Genomic DNA, 17,598 nt, shown 5'->3' with positions numbered 1-17,598 from the left:
GGCTGTGAGAAATTGCCGTGGTTTAATCCAGGGTGGAGAGAGGCTCGGGGAAGTTTTCCCCAAGGCCGGTGGGATCGGAAGTTTCCAGGTACAAGTGTGAGCGTGCGTCCACATGGGAATGTGTGTGTGTGTGTGTACATTTCTCCGGCCAGGGACAGAAGAGCTTGTCCCTGGGGCTGGCATCCTTGGCACGGGGTCTGCGCGGTTGCTAACATTTCAGGTTTCTAGGTCTTTAGGCAAGCACACTAAATCAGCATCTTGGGAACGGGTTCCAGAACTCTGGGTATTTAGCAGTTTTATGAGACTTCACAGTCCAACTCGACACCAGCTGCTGTGGGGTGAAGAAGGCAAGATAATGAGCTCGGAGGGTGATCGCATTTGGAAACCCAAGACATTGAAGCAGAATCGAGCAGTGTGGGCACCAGGTGCCCCTTTACAATGGGCTGTTTACTTTTGTATTTTTTATATATACGCCTATAAAAATAAATAAACACATATATAACTATTATATACACGATATAAATATATATATAGCTTTGTTTTCTGTGTATTATGATTTTTTAAATTTTTAATGCTTATTTTTGATAGACAGAGTGTGAGCGAGGGAGGGGCAGAGCGAGAGGGAGACAGAATCCGAAGCAGCCTCCAGGCTCTGAGCTGTCAGCACAGAGCCCGACGCAGGGCTCGAACTCACAACCAATGAGACCATGACCGGAGCCAAAGGGCGACGCCCAAGCTCAACCGACTGAGCCACCCGAACACCCCTACACCCAAACACCCCGGGAAGCACTGGCCCTTGGGGTCAGGCAAGTCCTGGAGACAACCAAGGGCTCCGCTGGAGCATGTCTTTGATCTGCAGACTGAGCAGTCCCCAGCCACACCTCCTCTATATGTCCACACACTCATGAGGCAATGTTCCTCCATTTAAATCATCCAGGGCCAAGGCACCAGCACCTGGGGATCTCCTCTACAGCTCAAAGCTTGTTGAAATTATCCAAACTAGTCCATTCTAAACCTTTCTCCTGCCCTGCTTTGCCTTTCCCTGGAAACCCCAGTAGATGTTATAGCTTAGGCACCCCTCCGGCACCTGGCTTCTGGCTCCTGGCTCCTGACCACCCTGATCCCTTTCTCACATGGTTCTGCAAGGCAGACGCGCAGGGTCTCTTGATTCGAAGACCTGTGAGTATAATAAACTTTGCTTCTTTCCTGAGCTTCTCCCGCGTCTTGTCTTGCAGCACAACTTGACTGACTGTTACATTAAAAAATACGAATCAGTTTTCCAGGGAGCAAGTTTTTGTTTCTATCTTACGAACCTGCTTTATTTTGGAAGAGGATCCATGTAGATAATAGAACTTACATCCTGAGGGAAGATTTCGGGCTCAGGGAGGCTAGTTTCTGCTGTCATGGGAGTCAGGATCCACCTTTTTCCTTCTGGAACCTCCCTGGGAAGGGACACCCGCCTCCCCACTGGTCTGCAGGTTTAAGACACCCTACTTTGGGACTTGATTTCACACTGCCAGAAAACAAGGGATGCTACTAGTGCATTTGGCCTTAATGTTGGGGTGACCTCATGCTGAGGCATGAACACATTTGCCCCACTTTCCTTCTTGTCTCTCAAATGGACATCCACCCACGGTCCTGGGTTGCTGAGCTTCTCCCTGGATGACCTCTAAATGTCAGTGCATATTCATAAAGGCATCAGATACAATGCTAATTATGCCATCGGGTGACTTACAAGCCATACTATCAGAAGTGGCCAAGTTCTCCAGTCCCTACAAGCCTTCATATCAGAAGGGAAAGGGAGATTAGAGAACATTGTGGTGAAGAGCAGATGAATTGAAACGGATAAAGTGTTTATTAGAAGGGACGCCTGGGTGGCTCAGACGGTTGGGCATCCAACTCGATTGCAGCTCAGGTTATGATCCCAGGGTCGTGGGATCGAGCCCCAAGTTGGGTTCTGAGCTGAGAGTGGAGCCTGCTTGATATTCCCTCTCCCTCTCTCTCTCTTTCTGTCTCTCTTTCTCTCTCCCTCTTCTCCCCCCCCACTCTCCCTCCCTCATCCACCCCTCCCCCACACGTGCGCGTGCATGCTCTCTCTCTCTCATAAAATCAATCAATCAATCACCTAAAGTGTTTAATATAAAGACTGGCACATACAAGTGTTTCACTGATGTCAACTTTTTTTTTTTTTTTTTTGGTCATTGTCACCATCACTCATTGACCTGAGGTAGCTGAGGTGCAAACACCGAGGTGGAACCAACGTATTTTCCGACTCCGACACCCATGCTCCTCATGGTCATGGTGACAGAGGGGAGAGATGGGCTCCCCTCCACTTCAAACCAAACTCTGACTGGGGCGGCTGCCTGCTGGGGAGGCCTGGACAAGAATGGAGGCCTGTTGGGTGTGATGGCTGATTTCTAACGGCACAGTGTGGGAGGAAGCATGGCCGAGTTGCGGTGGGTGAACAGGACTCTCGCATCCCTGGCTTTAAGTGACCACCTTCATTTTAGTTTTCCTTGCATTTTAGTTTTCCTTGTTTACCTCAGCGAATGGGAACTATTTTGTCAAGGAAAGTACTGACTGGTGTTTATCACTCCACTCAAGCGACCCGTCTCCTTTGTAGAAGAAAAGAAAAAAACAAAGGCAGGACTAGGAAACGTCTCTAACTAAAAGGTTCGTTAAGTTGATATTTCCTTCGGAAAAAAAAATAACTGAAACCTTTCATGGAAACATGTAATGAGAGAAAAACAAATACAGCGATGGGTCTATTATATTCCATTCCTATGGGAACTACCGAAACCAGTTCTAAACGGAACAATGATTCTGCAGTGCTTGCAAAAATTCTTCTGGGGGGGGGGTAAATCTACAGAAATATCTCTCAATAAACAATAAGGGTGGACATTTTTTAAAAACCTCCATATTAAGCAGCCTATTAAAGTTTCATTGTAGCAATTTTTCCCGCAAGCAATTTTCAGCTATTCAGGATACCTCATGATGCAGAAATGTGTTTTCTTTCAGTAAAGAATAAAGGTTAACACCTACCAACTGACGACTCATTCCAAAACTTATCAGAGGCAATAATAATAATAATAATCATTCTTTTCATGCAAAAACCACTTGGAAGAAAAAGATCATGTGCTTAGTGCCTCTAGCATTTCAAGTAGATGAGAGTTTACACTCTACTCCCCCAACCTAAGAAACGTGTATGGAGTTGATGCGGAAGGATGTGAATCACCGTGTCCTGATATTAAACACTTGGCTCTTTGTTGGTGTGGGGGTGGGGTGGGGGAGGGAGGAAATGAACAGAGTCAGATATGGACATGCCTTTAGCTCTACATTGGAACATGGGGGTCCGCTCATCACCTGCTAGAAAACAAGAGCCTACCATTTGGGTAGAAGTTTTGTCAGACCTTGCCAATCCAGGATGGCTCAGTAGACAAAATGTCATAAAGATCCAGCACATGCCAAGGACGCTTCCTTCCGAGCCAGGCACAAAACCAGTTTCCATGTTTACCTTCTTTCTCAGAGCCCTGTCCAGCCTCAGTCTTAAGCTGGCCCTGTACGCCTGGGCTAAGACTCAAGGGTAAGGCTTTCTTAGTGGATCGGCCCCCTTCCCTCTCCCACCAAACTCTGCCTTTGCTGTAGGGCAAGTCTTAGGTGGGAGTGTCACCTGACCTCTGTGAAAATGAATAAAAGGAAATCTCAGTTAGAATGGAGTTGAGGAGCTAAAACGGGACATTCTCATGTCCTACCACTCATCGTAAATTGCAGACCCCAACAGAAAGAAATGGGCCTTGCAAGTGGGTAATACTTTACTATCCAGCAGGAGAAAGAAAGGCTTCCTTCCTCCCCAACGAGAGACTGTCACAGCTCAGCCAATGGAAAACCACTATACTTTGAAGTCCCAGTGTACTCCAATGGCTTTTTTGTTTATAACGGACCCTCCCAACACCCCCTTTCTCTCATTCTGTCTCTAACAAAAACAAAAACAAAACAAAACCGTGTTTCTCTCCCTAGTTCCACAGAGTTGCCTGTAGGTTTGCTGTAGCTTGCTTATCCCAGATTGCAATTCTCTGCTATTCCTGAATAAACCCATTTTTGCTAATAATATTTATTTTTTATTAATAAGTGTATTAATAATAAATAAATTTTTATTAATAATAAATTTTTATTAAGCAGTTTTATTTTTAGGGCTAACGCCTCCGTTAGGGTTCATGTAGGTGCTGTATTCCGGGTCCAAGAGGGTTTTTTTGGTTTCCTTCATAGGCAGAAGGACTTCGGCTTCTACCTTTTCCACAAGGTAGTGGATCTTTTCTGGGCTTTGGGAGAGGGAGCATTTTCTGCCCCTCTTGAAGTGGCTCCCGGAATTTGCTGGTAAGAGAGGAGGGCCTAGGGAAATAGGAGGCTCTGTCCTGTCCCTGTGTAACCTCTTTCTCCAGCTGAGCAGAAGCAGAAGTGCCCCTGTGTACAGGTGTTTTTGTTTTTTTACAGTTTTATCAAATGTATATATATATGCACATATTTAAAACATACAATATAAGGGCGCCTGGGTGGCTCCGTTGATTAAGCATCCAAATCTTGATTTTGGCTCAGGTCATCATCTCCTGGTTTGTGGGCTTGAGCCTTGAGTCAGGCTTAGCGCTGACAGCACAGAGCCTGCTTGGGATTCTATCTATCCCTCTCTCTCTGCCCCTCCCTCTCACCCCTGCCCCCACTGCCCACACTTGCTTTCTCATAAATAAATAAGTAAATAAACAAACAAACTTAAAAAAACAAAGAGTACAATTTGACACATTTGATGGATGTATACACCTGGGACACCATTATCACAATCAAGATAGTGAATGTTCCCAATACCCCTAAATGTCTTTTTGAAATCTTTCTTTCCCTCTCCCCCTATTAGTGATCCGCATTCTGTTGATAGAGATTAGTTTTCATTTTCCAGAGTTTTTATATACATGGAATCATACAATATGTTCTTTTTAAGAAGGGGTTCTGGCTCTTTTTTCTTGGCATAGTCATTGTGAGATTCATCCATATTGTGTTTATTGATTTCATTCATTTTGTAATTAATTAATTAATTAATTTTTAAATCTGCAGCCAAGTTAGTTGGCATAGAGTGCAACAATGATTTCAGGAGTAGATTCCTTAAGGCCCCTTATCCATTTAGCCCATCTCCCCTCCCACAACCCCTTGAGCAACCGGCTGTTTGTTTTCTACATTTAAGAGTCTCTTATGCTTTTTCCCCCTCCCTGTTTTTTATATTCTTTTTGCTTCCCTTCCCTTATGTTCATCTGTTTAGTATCTTAAATTCCTCATGAGTGAAGTCATATGATATTTGTCTTTCTCTGACTGACTAATTTCACTTAGCATAATACCCTCTAGTTCCATCCACGTAGTTACAAATGGCAAGATTTCATTCTTTTTGATTGCAGAGTCATATTCCATTATATATGTATCATGTCTTCTTGATCCATTCATCCATCGATGGACATTTGGGCTCTTTTCATACTTTGGCTATCGTCCATAGCGCTGCTGTAAACATCAGGGTGCATGTGCCCCTTCAAAACAGCACACCTGTATTCCTTGGATAAATAACTAGAGGTGAAATTGCCAGGTCTTAGGGTAGTTCTATTTTTAATTTTTTGAGAAACCTCCGTCCTGTTTTCTAGAGTAGCTGCACCAGTTCGCATTCTCACCAATGATGTGAAGAGAGATCCTCTTTCTCTGCATCCTCGCCAACATCTGTTGTTGCCTGAGTTACTAGCGTTAGTTATTCTGACAGGCGTGAGGTGATATATCATTGTGGGATGATGAGTGATGTTGAGCATTTTTTCATGTGTCACTTGGCCATCTGGATGTCTTCTTTGGAGAAGTGTCTGTTCATATATTTTGCCCATTCTTTCACTGGATTATTTGTTTTTTGGGTGTTGAGTTTGATAAGTTCTTTATAGATTTTGGACACTAACCCTTTATCTGATGTGCCATTTGCAAATATCTTCTCCCATTCTGTCGGTTGCCTTTTAGTTTTGCTGATTGTTTCCTTTGCTGTGCTGGAGCTTTTTATTTTGATGAGGTCCCAACAGTTCATTTTTGCTTTATTTCTCTGGCCTCTGCAGATGTGTTAAGAAGTTGCTGTGGCCAAAGTGAAAGGGGTTCTTGCCTGCTTTCTCCTGAAGGATTTTGATGGCTTCCTGGCTTGCATTCAGGTCTTTCATCCATTTTGAATTTATTTTTGTGTATGGTGTAAGAAAGTGGTCCAAGTTCATTCTTTTGCATGTTGCTGTTCAGTTTTCCCAGCACCATTTGCTGAAAAGACTGTCTTTATTCCTTTGGATATTCTTTCCTGCTTTGTCAAAGATTAGTTGGCCATATGTTTGTGGGTCCGTTTATGGTTATCTATTCTGCTTCACTGATCTGAGTCTCTGTTTTTGTGCCAGTACCATACTGTCTTGATGATTACAGGTTTGTAATACAGCTTGAAGTCCAGGTTTGTGATGCCTCCAGCTTTGGTTTTCTTTTTCAAGAATTGCTTTGGCTATTCCAGTCTTTTCTGGTTCCATACATATTTCAGGATTGTTTGTTCTAGCTCTGTGAAGAATGCTGGTGTTATTTTGATAGGGATTGCATTGAATATGTAGATTGCTTTGGGTACTTTCATTCATCTTTATCAGTGGTATACTATTGCATAAATATACCACAACTTGTACACTCATTCATCTATTTTTTAATGTTTTTAATGTTTATTTTATTTTTGAGACAGAGACAGAGTGCGAGTGGGGGAGGGGCAGAGAGAGAGGGAGACACGGAATCTGAAGCAGGCTCCAGGCTCAGAGCCATCAGCACAGAGCCCGATGCAAGGCTCAAACTCACGAACCGTGAGATCATGACTTGAGCCGAAGTTGGACGCTCAACCGACTGAGCCACTCAGGCGCCCCTCATTCATCTATTGATGGGCATTTAAGTTGTTTCCAGTTTGGGACCATTACTCTAAAGCTGCTGTGAGTATCCCTGTACTAGACTTTGCATGGCCACGTGCTTTCTTTTCTTTTGAGTAAATTCCTGGGAATGAAATGTCTGAGTCATATATTAGGAATAAGTTACCATTTTTAAAAACTCCCAAACTGTTTTTCAAAGAGGCTGTAGCATTTTACATTACCACAGGTAGTGTATAAGAGTCTTTTCCTCCATATCTTCATCACTACTTGATATGGAGAAAATCTCTGTGGCCTGGGGTTAAAAATATTTCATAGATATGATATCTAAAATACAATTCATAAAATAAGTAATCGGCAAATTGGACAGCATAAAAGCAAATCTTCTCTTCAAAAGCACTGTTAAGAGAATGAAAACCCACAGACACAAGACAAAGCACCTATTGATAAGTTCTTATAGACAATTAAAAAAAATCTCTAAAATTCAATTTATAATAAGAAAATAACAAAAATATTTCAACCCTTAACCAATGAAAATATATGAATGGCAAATAAGTACCAATTATGTAAATTAAAACCATGATGGGATACCAACATACATCTATGAGAAGGACTGAAAGTAAAAAGACTGAACTGCATAGGTTTTAACTTTTCAATAGGTTAACATGAAGCTGTAATAAAGTATTAAGAAAGATCTATGCTGCTTACTCAACTTCCTACAGAGATAACATTTTACAACACCAACAGCGCGACCAAGAGATTGACAGTGATGTAGTCCATAGATTTCACTCAGGTCCCACCGGTCTTGCACGCACTCACTCATTTGTGCGTGCTTTCCATTCTTGGCACTCGTGTAGGTTCATGTGTCTAAAACCCTAGGTAAGAGACAGAAATCTACCTTGCAGATTCCTTGTGCTGCCCTTTTGCTCCACTAAGCCACCTCCCACCTCTGGGAACCACTAACATGTCTCCAACTGTAAGTTTGCCATTTTGTCATTTGCATTGTTTTTTAAAGTTCCCATGATCACACCATAGCTGCCCCAATCCCTTGAAATTTGTTTGGTTGCACGTATTGGCACTGCTAAAGGTGCTAACAGAGTTGAAGAGAAGGCTCTTGAGATTCTTTCCATTTGTGAAATTGGCAGTGAAAATTAAGAAATGCATGGGGGGTGAAGCCAAACTTAACAACTTTGCTATTGACGAGCAGATTTGTTTCAGATGTATTCGTCAAAAGACTATAGAAAACTAACCATCTAAAACTGTGTCCTATTAAATCTGCTTAACTGAACAAAATGTAATTATTTAATAGAACTAAATAGCACACAAAAACTGGAGACGCATTACCCCACAGAGTTCCACATTGCTAGGATATTTGCTTCAATGTCACATTCTGGACAGGTGCATGCTGGCAAGGGGTCTGCCCACCCCGATTTCCTCTCTTCCTTAAACCTATTGTCACATACTCTTGTGTTTGTGTGTGTGTGTGTGTGTGTGTGTGTGTGTGTGTGTGTGTGTAATTCAGGTTTTATTGCTTATTAATTATGTCATTCCATACAATTTTAGGTCAACAGACTTTGAAAGAATACACTTGGAGTATTAGATGATGGAAATATAGACGAGAAAGCTCAAGTGTTTTACATAAGTAGTAAGAGGCAGCCGTGCCACCATTGCCCCCCAAATTTGTACATTTCATACAAAAAGATTAAAAATAGTCCATTGGCATTTAACTAACATTATTCTTTGTCATCCATGAACCATAATAAGCCTGAACAATTTCAGAATCTTCAGAGTAAAACAATTTGTTGCGCCAGCAGATGTAGCTGGGTCAGTTTCTTTACAAACAAGCAAACAGATCAACACAACGAAAACCACTCACATAATCCCCAGAACAAAAACTGGCATATTCCAGTGGCCTTGACTTTTCATGTTTCTATGATATTAATTCAAGATATAAAATGTGATCCCACTTTTGAAAATCAGATTACACTTCTTCACCACCAATGGCATTTGCTTCGTAATTCAAACGATTTAACTGAGCCTAATGTTAGCCCCGTAAAAGCCACGGATACAACTCAAACTGCTCTCATTATGCGAAGGAAACATCTTTAAAAGTCAATTATTCTTTACAAACTTCAGACCCAAGGTGAATAGGTGTAACTTGAGGAACAACAGTCTACCCTTCGAGATACCACAGTAGCAAGTCTTAAGGTTTTTTTTTTTTCAACATTTATTTATTTTTGGGACAGAGAGAGACAGAGCATGAACAGGGGAGGGGCAGAGAGAGAGGGAGACACAGAATGTGAAACAAGCTCCAGGCTCTGAGCCATTAGCCCAGAGCCTGATGCGGGGCTCGAACTCACGGACCGCGAGATCGTGACCTGGCTGAAGTCGGACGCTTAACCGACTGCGCCACCCAGGCGCCCCAACAAGTCTTAAGGTTTTAAAGCCAGGGAGCTGGAGCGCCTGGGTGGCTCAGTTGGTTAAGCTTCTGACTCTTGACTTTAGCTCCAGTCTTGATCTCACGGTTCGTGAGTTCGAGCCCTGTGATGGGCTGTGCACTGATAGTGTGGATTCTCTCTCTCCCTCCCTCTCTCTGCCCCTCCCACATCCCTCTCTCCCTCTCTAAATAAATAAATAAATAAATAAATAAATAAATAAATAAAGTTACAAAAAAAAAAAAAACCAGGGAGCAAATGCAGTCACTATAAATCACAATATACATCAATAACTTCCTGCTTACATCACACTAATAGTTACCCTATTCGTGATTTTAAAAAATAACCAAGCACATACTATGATTCAGCAGTTGAAAAAACCTCAATGTCTATTATTATGAAGATGCTCGGGCTGAGGAATATGTTTGGATATGTGCAAAGAAATGGGACCTGAGATGTGGTTTTATGTTAAGTCATTTAGAAGACCTCAGTTACCAGACAACTAAAAACACACACTAGCAGATTTTATTAAAACCATTGTCTCCAACAACACAAAAATGAAATATTAAGGCATTCGTTACTCCCGTCTTGGTATATGCAGCAAAGAGAAATGCTTTCAGTGGGAACCGGCACTTCTGTTCAAATGCTTTCGAAGATATTTGGCACATTTACTTTCATATTCTCCCATTCTATACACCACTGAAAACTCTCGTGGGCAACTATCATGACCCAAACCAAGAGAAAAGTATAAACAGATACTCATTTACTAAAAAGAAGTGGTTCACCCTTGAAAAGTAAAAAGGAACTACAAAGAATATTATGTCTAAAGTTCAAATACTAGTATTTAAATTTATCTGAAGCAATTTATGCTTCAGTCATTAAGGGAAAGGAGATGAATTTTATTAAGACGAGAAATCTCTTAATATGGCTCACGCCGCAAAATAACTGTTCACTCAGTATTCTGCTCCATTGGGGTGAGAGTTTCAAAAGGGCTTCCTAGTCCTTTAAAAAATATCACATCCACTAGAATAATAAGTTAACATTCATTTCCCCCCATTTGGTCCCTTAACAAAGCTCAACCATCTTTCTAAAGTATACTAAACAGTACCGTCTCACCTTTTATTAAGGCAAGCTTGTGAGAATAATTTAATACAACCAGATCCCTTTGTGAACTTTCAGCGTAAAACATTTTTTTTATATAAGCCACGGGCAAAAAAATATCTGTTTTATAAAAAAGCCACCTCAATGCCAGAAAAGACTACAAAAGATGTTGAACCAAGTTTACTTTAAAAAAAAAAATGATTTATTTTTGAGAGGGAGACAGAGCATGAGCAGGGGAGAGGCAGAGAGAGGGAGAAGCAGGCTCCAGGCTCTGAGCTGTCAGCCCAGAGCCTGAGGCGGGGCTCCAACTCGGGAACCGTGAGATCATGACCTGAGCCACCGACTGAACCACCCAGGGGCCCCTACTTTTTTTTTTTTTTTTAAAGAGAGTGAGGGGGGAGGAGGAGGAGGGGAGAGAGAGAGAGAGAGAGAATCTTAAACAGGCTCCACCCTCAGCCTGGAGCTGGATCCAAGTCTGGATCTAGGTTGGAGCCCAGGACCTTGGGATTATGACCGGAGACGAAATCAAGATTCTGACGCTCAACTGCCTGAGGCACCCAGGCAACCTGAGCCCAGTTTACCCTTTAAATGATGCTCTTCTCTTGTCTCTAACTCCAAGCACTATTCATCATCTTTAGAGTCAGTTTTGCCTAAATGCCTCACTGCATCAACCCAGTCCCATCCTTGAGGAAGATCTCCTTTGTGTTTTGTTTTGTCTGCCAATTTACATTTCTGGGTTTTTCGAAGTTGTTCTTTTTTGTCTTTTTTCTTACCTGATGCGGCAGTCGTAGGAGCTTCAACGGAGACGGTCCTGCTGATGGGTCTCAGAGAATCAACGGGATGATGATTCTCCATGAACTGCTCTTCATTGTCCAACGATGTGTAGGTCATGGTGGTCCCAAGACTGACCTTCCACTGCTTCCTGTGATTGGATAACATGCTCTGCTTTACAGTTGATGATATGGGTGTTGTTAAAAAAGGCGTTCATAGAAATCATTGGAGCCGTTTGGGGATATGTTTCTGTCCAGGAAATTTCTATTAAGAGGGTTTTGGGATCACCATATTCACCTCTCCTAGGTTGAAATGCACTGGACTTAATTACCAGAAACTTCAACTCCTTGATAAACACAACACCGTGCTTCGTTCCATCTCCTGGTCCTCGTTGGCACACATCGCGTGGGTCGTGGGACATCCTTGGTCTTGGAGCAACACCCAGCCGCCAGAAGGGGGTCTGGTGGTGGGAGCTGGGGCCACCCAGGGTGGGGCGCTGAGCAACTGGGGCCACATGCGCTTTTGGAGTCACTTTTTTCCCAATAAGCTTGACTGCCTCTTTTTGTTGCCTCCACTTGTGAACAGGGAGCCCATGTCTTTTTTTGTTCTTTTTAAATTTTTTTCATGTTTATTTATTTTTGAGAGAGAGAGAGAAACAGAGCGTGAGCAAGGCAGAGAGAGAGAGGGAGACACGGAATCCAGTACAGAGCCCGACGCAGGGCTTGAACTCACAAACCGAGAGATGACGGCATGAGCTAAAGTCAGATGCTTAACTGACTGAGCCCCCCGGGAGCCCCAGGGAATCATTTCTAAGATTTGTCTTCTTTTCTTTAAATAGCGTTGTTGCAGCACCTCCAAAGAGGCCTTTTCTTTTGCTCCTACATAATTTTGATTGACAAAAACTAATGCCTTTCCTCGGTGTCTCTGTCTATATCACGTAGGATGTGGGATAATGGTGTCCTCACATTCTGATGGAAATAGATTTTTTATTCATTGGTTTCTGAAGTCTGTGTCTTTATAAATCCCAAACTGGAAGTTTCACCTCGGAAAGCCAGGTCAGGCCGGATCACCCACCCGTGGACTTCACAACACTTTCGCCCACACCTAACAGCTCAGATACACATGTATTTATTTTCCTAGAAATACAAATATCTCTCAGCAATGTGCTGTCTATTTGGCTGAAAATCAACATCTCACCATCAATTTTAGTATTTACTTACAAACTGTAAATACAGTTTGTATCCATAGGTAGACAAAACACCTAATTAAGGGCTAATCTCAAATTTCGCCCATCCAGCAAGCTGCACGATATGGATCCATTTCCAAAGCACCTTTAAATTACTACAAGTGAAATTAAGTAAAAAGGCAGTGGCAACATTTATTTTTCTTTTTTAGAGAGAGAGAGAGCGCAAGCAGGGGAGGGGGGGGAGAGAGAGAGAGAGAGAGAGAGAGAGAGAGAGAGAGAATCCCAAGCTAGCTCTGTGCTCAGTGGAGGGTCCCAGCTCCATGCTTGATTCCACAACCCTAGGATCATGACCTGAGCTGAAATCCAGTCGATGCCCAACCAACTGAGCCACCCAGGCACCCCAATGACAATTTTTGAAAGACACCTATGCACTGAGTTCTCTCATTTGAAAATGAACACATCTTCCCTATCCCACTGATGGGGTAACTTTAAAGATGAAATGAACAACAAAAGGGAGATGAATGGGTCTAGAAGAGTCTGCAGCGGATGATACATCATATTAAATTATGTTTCATTGTGATGAGCAATATTCTATTTGTTTCAGAAAGAAACACTCCCATCAATTCCACCCGTGTCCTGTGCCTGTGGCACTGTTTTCAGTATAGCCTCCCCTCACCCCATTATCCATTGACATTTAAATTCCAGCTCTATTTTTATTCATAGTCTTTATTTCATTTTCAGGTTTATTGACCTCTTTTACAGCTTTGTGCTCACGACTGCTATTTTCAACTTTATCACCTTTATTTCTTTAAACATAATACGCATGGGTTTCATGGGCTATGATATATTCAGATATCTGATGTGTTTGTGCATCTAGGTTTTATTTATTTGTTTATTATTTGCAGATCGTTCTGTTATACGGTATCTTATCTTTGCCGGCAAAGGTATTTGGGGGAACACAGATGAATAATTTGAGATTTAGGATTTCACACTTTCCTCCAGAAGATTTACATTTGCTCTTGCCAGACTCTTGGGGAACTACCAGTCAGGGAGCACCTAAAATCAACAAGCCGAGCATCCTTGGACATTCAGGCATGCATGTTCTGGAGGAGCTGTGTTGTGTCTCATTCCCTTTATTTTCAGAGAGTAGACCTCTCAGGTTCCGGCTTATCACGGGACTGAGCCTTCTGTTGGATGCCCAACCTTCCGTGCGCTCTAGACCTTAATTTGGCTCTGTTCCTGCACAGAGCTATCAAAATGGAGGTTTAAATTGGTCCAGATTTTCATATTCTCTCAGGGTAGAGGTTGCTGCTTTACGAGGTTGCTGTCCTGTTTTCTCACCAATAAGGTGTCCTGGTAAATCCTTGCTATTTATTTGATGGTTGTAAGATTTAAAAATATGTATTTTATCCTTTGTGATTTATACTTTTCAGCAAGAGGTTTGGTCCATATTACCTAATTTGCCATAACTGAATTCAGAAGAGGGAGAGATTATTTTTAATTATTTATGCAGAAGAGAACAAATTCTAACCCCAAAGAAACTCAAGATTTTTATTTTCTTTCATGGCTCACCCACTCTTACTCTTAAAATACAATGTGTCAGGACTTTATTTTTAAAATACCGTGAGATCATATATTCCAAGGGACTACATTGTCCAATGTTATTTGGAAATTTTCTTATAGAGGTAAAAAGCAAAAAATTCTTATAAGCCAGTTTTTAGTAAAACATTTTCTTAGACTTGGGTTATTTTTTGACAGTAAGCAACTCAGTATCCAGAATGTGATGAAATGTACATGCCTAGCCGAGTGGTTACTGCTATTTTTGTTTATTTTAAAATAAGACCGTTGAACATGAACCACATTTGTTAGTAGACATAGTGCATTTGAAAACTGACTTTGAAAAATACCTTCAGGGCGCCTGGGTGGCTCAGCGGGTTGAGCTTCCAACTTCGGCTCAGGTCATGATCTCATGGTACATGAATTCGAGCCCCACGTAGGGCTCTGTGCTGTCAGCACAGAACCTGCTTCAGATCCTCTCCCCGCCCGCTCTCTTTGCCCCTCCTTCACTTGTACTCTCTCTCTCTCTCTCTCAAACATAAACATTAAAAAAGTACTTTTAGGGGGCCCCTGGGTGGCTCAGTCGAGTGGCCGACTTCAGCTCAGATCACGATCTCGCGGTCCGTGAGTTCGAGCCCCCATCAGGCTCTGGGCTGATGACTCAGAGCCTGGAGCCTGCTTCCGATTCTGTGTCTCCCTCTCTCTCTGCCCCTCCCCCGTTCATGCTCTGTCTCTCTCTGTCTCAAAAATAAATAAACATTAAAAAAAATTAAAAAAAAAAAAGGGGTGCCTGGGTGGCGCAGTCGGTTGAGCATCCGACTTCAGCTCAGGTCATGATCTCACGGCCCGTGAGTTTGAGCCCCGCGTCAGGCTCTGTGCTGACAGCTCAGAGCCTGGAGCCTGTTTCAGATTCTGTGTCTCCCTCTCTCTGACCCTCCCCCGTTCATGCTCTGTCTCTCTCTGTCTCAAAAATAAATAAATGTTAAAAAAAATTTTTTTTTAAAGTACTTTTAGGATCAAGTCTCCTCTTAGTTTCAAGTTGTAATTATTTGTCAAAGTTATTTGGTGGGTTTGTCTGGAAACTCTGCCAGCACACAACGTAAAGGAGATAGTGCTGACGTTGGCTTAGTGCGGAATATGTTCATTCATTTGTATGTCCTGTTCTGCCTCTGCTGAATTGCCTGAGGTGTTCTCTTCAACGCAAAATGGCCACAGAGAAATAATTCTGTGACCCACTACCAAACAATTCAAGGCTCTAAGATAAGGCCACCGGTAGCCTCTTACGCCAGAAAGACTGTCAGGTGCTTACCGTGTTCGGCCTTGCGTTGTCTCAACTGCGGGACGCCTCCCTCACCCACCCTTGTTCCCACATGTTGCTTTTTCTCATGTCACGTGACTAGCAAGGACCAGAATAGCGATTTGTCCATTCCGCACACACTGGGAATGTCTCAGCTGGGGACTGTATTCACTTGCGAGGGAGAATTCGATCAGTTTGTGACTTAAAGAAACTAGGGACATCCTTTTTCTCATACAGCAATAGATCTAGTGGTAGGAGGTTGTTAGCTTCGGTTCTGGGCTTCCATTCTTTTCACTTTCCCTCATGGTGACGTGGACGTTATTGCAGTTCCCATCGTCACATCTACATTACAGACTGTAGAGAAGAAGGCAATTCCACACTAATGCTTGCACCTCATTCGTTGTACGGCAGTGAATTGTGTGGTCACACTGAGCTCAAAAAGACTCTAGGAAGTGAAGTTTCTAGGTTCCCAGTTCTAAGAGTTGAGAAAGGTAATCCAGAAAGGGATTGGGTTCAGTATTTGAGGGGGCTAACCTCCATTTTGTGTCATGTAGCCTACATTGGTCTATGAAATCATGCCAGCCTACATGCAACACTAAAGATTGCAATTTAAAGCAAAGAACTTTCTAGAATGAGAATTAATAATAATAACATTATTGACCACTTCAATGTCTATAAACTGCAATAATCTCTTGAGACATATATCACTGTGTCCATTTTGCAGATGAGGATACTACACTTGAGAGAAGCTTGGTTATCTGCTATGCTTGCATGCCAGAAAGTAGGGGAGCTGAAAGTTGAAAGTGTAAATCTAATGCCAATTAAACTTTAACAAGCCATCCCTATAATCTTTCTTCCTTCTTTCCCTCCTTCCTTCTTTCCTTCCTTCCTTCCTTTCATTCTTTCCTTCTTTCATTTTATAGAGAGTATGAGCAGGAGAGAGGGGGAGAGAAAAAGAGAGGGAGAGAAAGAGAGAGAGAGAACCTTAAGCAGACTCCACACTCAGCATGGAGTCTGACCAAGGGCTCGATCCCACAACCTTGGGATCATGACCTGAGCCGATTTCAAGGGTCAGATGCTTAACCAACTGACTGAGGCACCCAGGCACCCCCATAGTATTTATTTCTAATCTCGTCATTTAAACAAAAGTACATTTGGGTCTCATAAAAAAAATCTCTGAAAGATATTTTATTGCCTTTTAAGCCAGTGTGTAAATTAAGCTATGATTGCGATCTTTATCAGTTTTTTTTGTCTTTTCCATCATCACTCTTGTCTTTCAGCTTCCAAAAAAATGGAAACAAATGAAGGAAAATGCACAAGAAGCTGCCACACTATGATGCTTATAATTAATAGAAACAAACATTAATTTAATCCTAACAATAGACATAGAATCTTGACTAATAAAAAAATAAATAAGTTGATTCTTGATTTGAGGATTGAAAGTGCCCACATGGATTTAGTCATTCAATAAATATTTACTGAGCTCTTACTTTGTTCAGTTACCAAACATTGATTTTTGAATTGTCAACAATAACACTTGATTGGGTAAAATCACCTGGCCGTATGACAAATCCATGTACTCATTTTTAAAATTTAGGTAAACACTTTTTTTCAAGTTTCTAAAATCGTGCAACACATCAGTTTAAAACACAGGGACTAACAGCGGCAGTGGTTGATCACGTCTTAACATTTTTTGGGTGGGTGAACGGGGCAGTTGTGTTGCTGCAATCCCCCGGGAACACTCATCAGTTGTTTTCACCTGGTAACTTGACTGTGGTTAAGGCTACAAAATGGCACCCCTCACCTGGCCAGTAGTTGGTGCTGTCAGTTGGGCACCATTCTCCAGTAGGGTAAACCGGGTTTTTCCCACAGCACTGGGGGTTCAAGAGTCCAAGAGGGTGAAAGTGGAAGCCGTAGGGTGGCTGGAGGACTAGCTAAGAAGATGCACTAATGGGGGCGCCTGGGTGGCGCAGTCGGTTAAGCGTCCGACTTCAGCCAGGTCACGATCTCGTGGTCCGTGAGTTCGAGCCCCGCGTCGGGCTCTGGGCTGATGGCTCAGAGCCTGGAGCCTGTTTCCGATTCTGTGTCTCCCTCTCTCTCTGCCCCTCCCCCGTTCATGCTCTGTCTCTCTCTGTCCCAGAAATAAAATAAAACATTGAAAAAAAAAAAAAATTAAAAAAAAAAAAAAAAGAAGATGCACTAATGATGTAACTTCACCGCATTCTATTGATCAATGCAAGGCACAAGGTCATCCCATATTTAAAGAAATGGGAAAAGGGTTCCACCTCTTGCTGGAAGACACTGGAAAGTCACATG

At 42.4% G+C, this 17,598-nt stretch overlaps 1 pseudogene; it reads right to left on the bottom strand.

Annotated features, from left to right (window-relative positions):
- Nucleotides 1–11,049: 11,049 nt before the first annotated feature.
- On the bottom strand, nucleotides 11,050–11,459 carry LOC112867343 (RWD domain-containing protein 4 pseudogene; annotated as a pseudogene).
- Nucleotides 11,460–17,598: the final 6,139 nt, after the last annotated feature.

Source organism: Puma concolor, chromosome C1 (genome assembly GCF_028749965.1).
Source record: "Puma concolor isolate L17-30 chromosome C1, mPumCon1.1.hap2, whole genome shotgun sequence".
Taxonomy (NCBI): domain Eukaryota; kingdom Metazoa; phylum Chordata; class Mammalia; order Carnivora; family Felidae; genus Puma; species Puma concolor.
The sequence above is the reverse complement of the archived record's forward strand: the minus strand, read 5'-3'. Positions and strand labels throughout refer to the sequence as shown.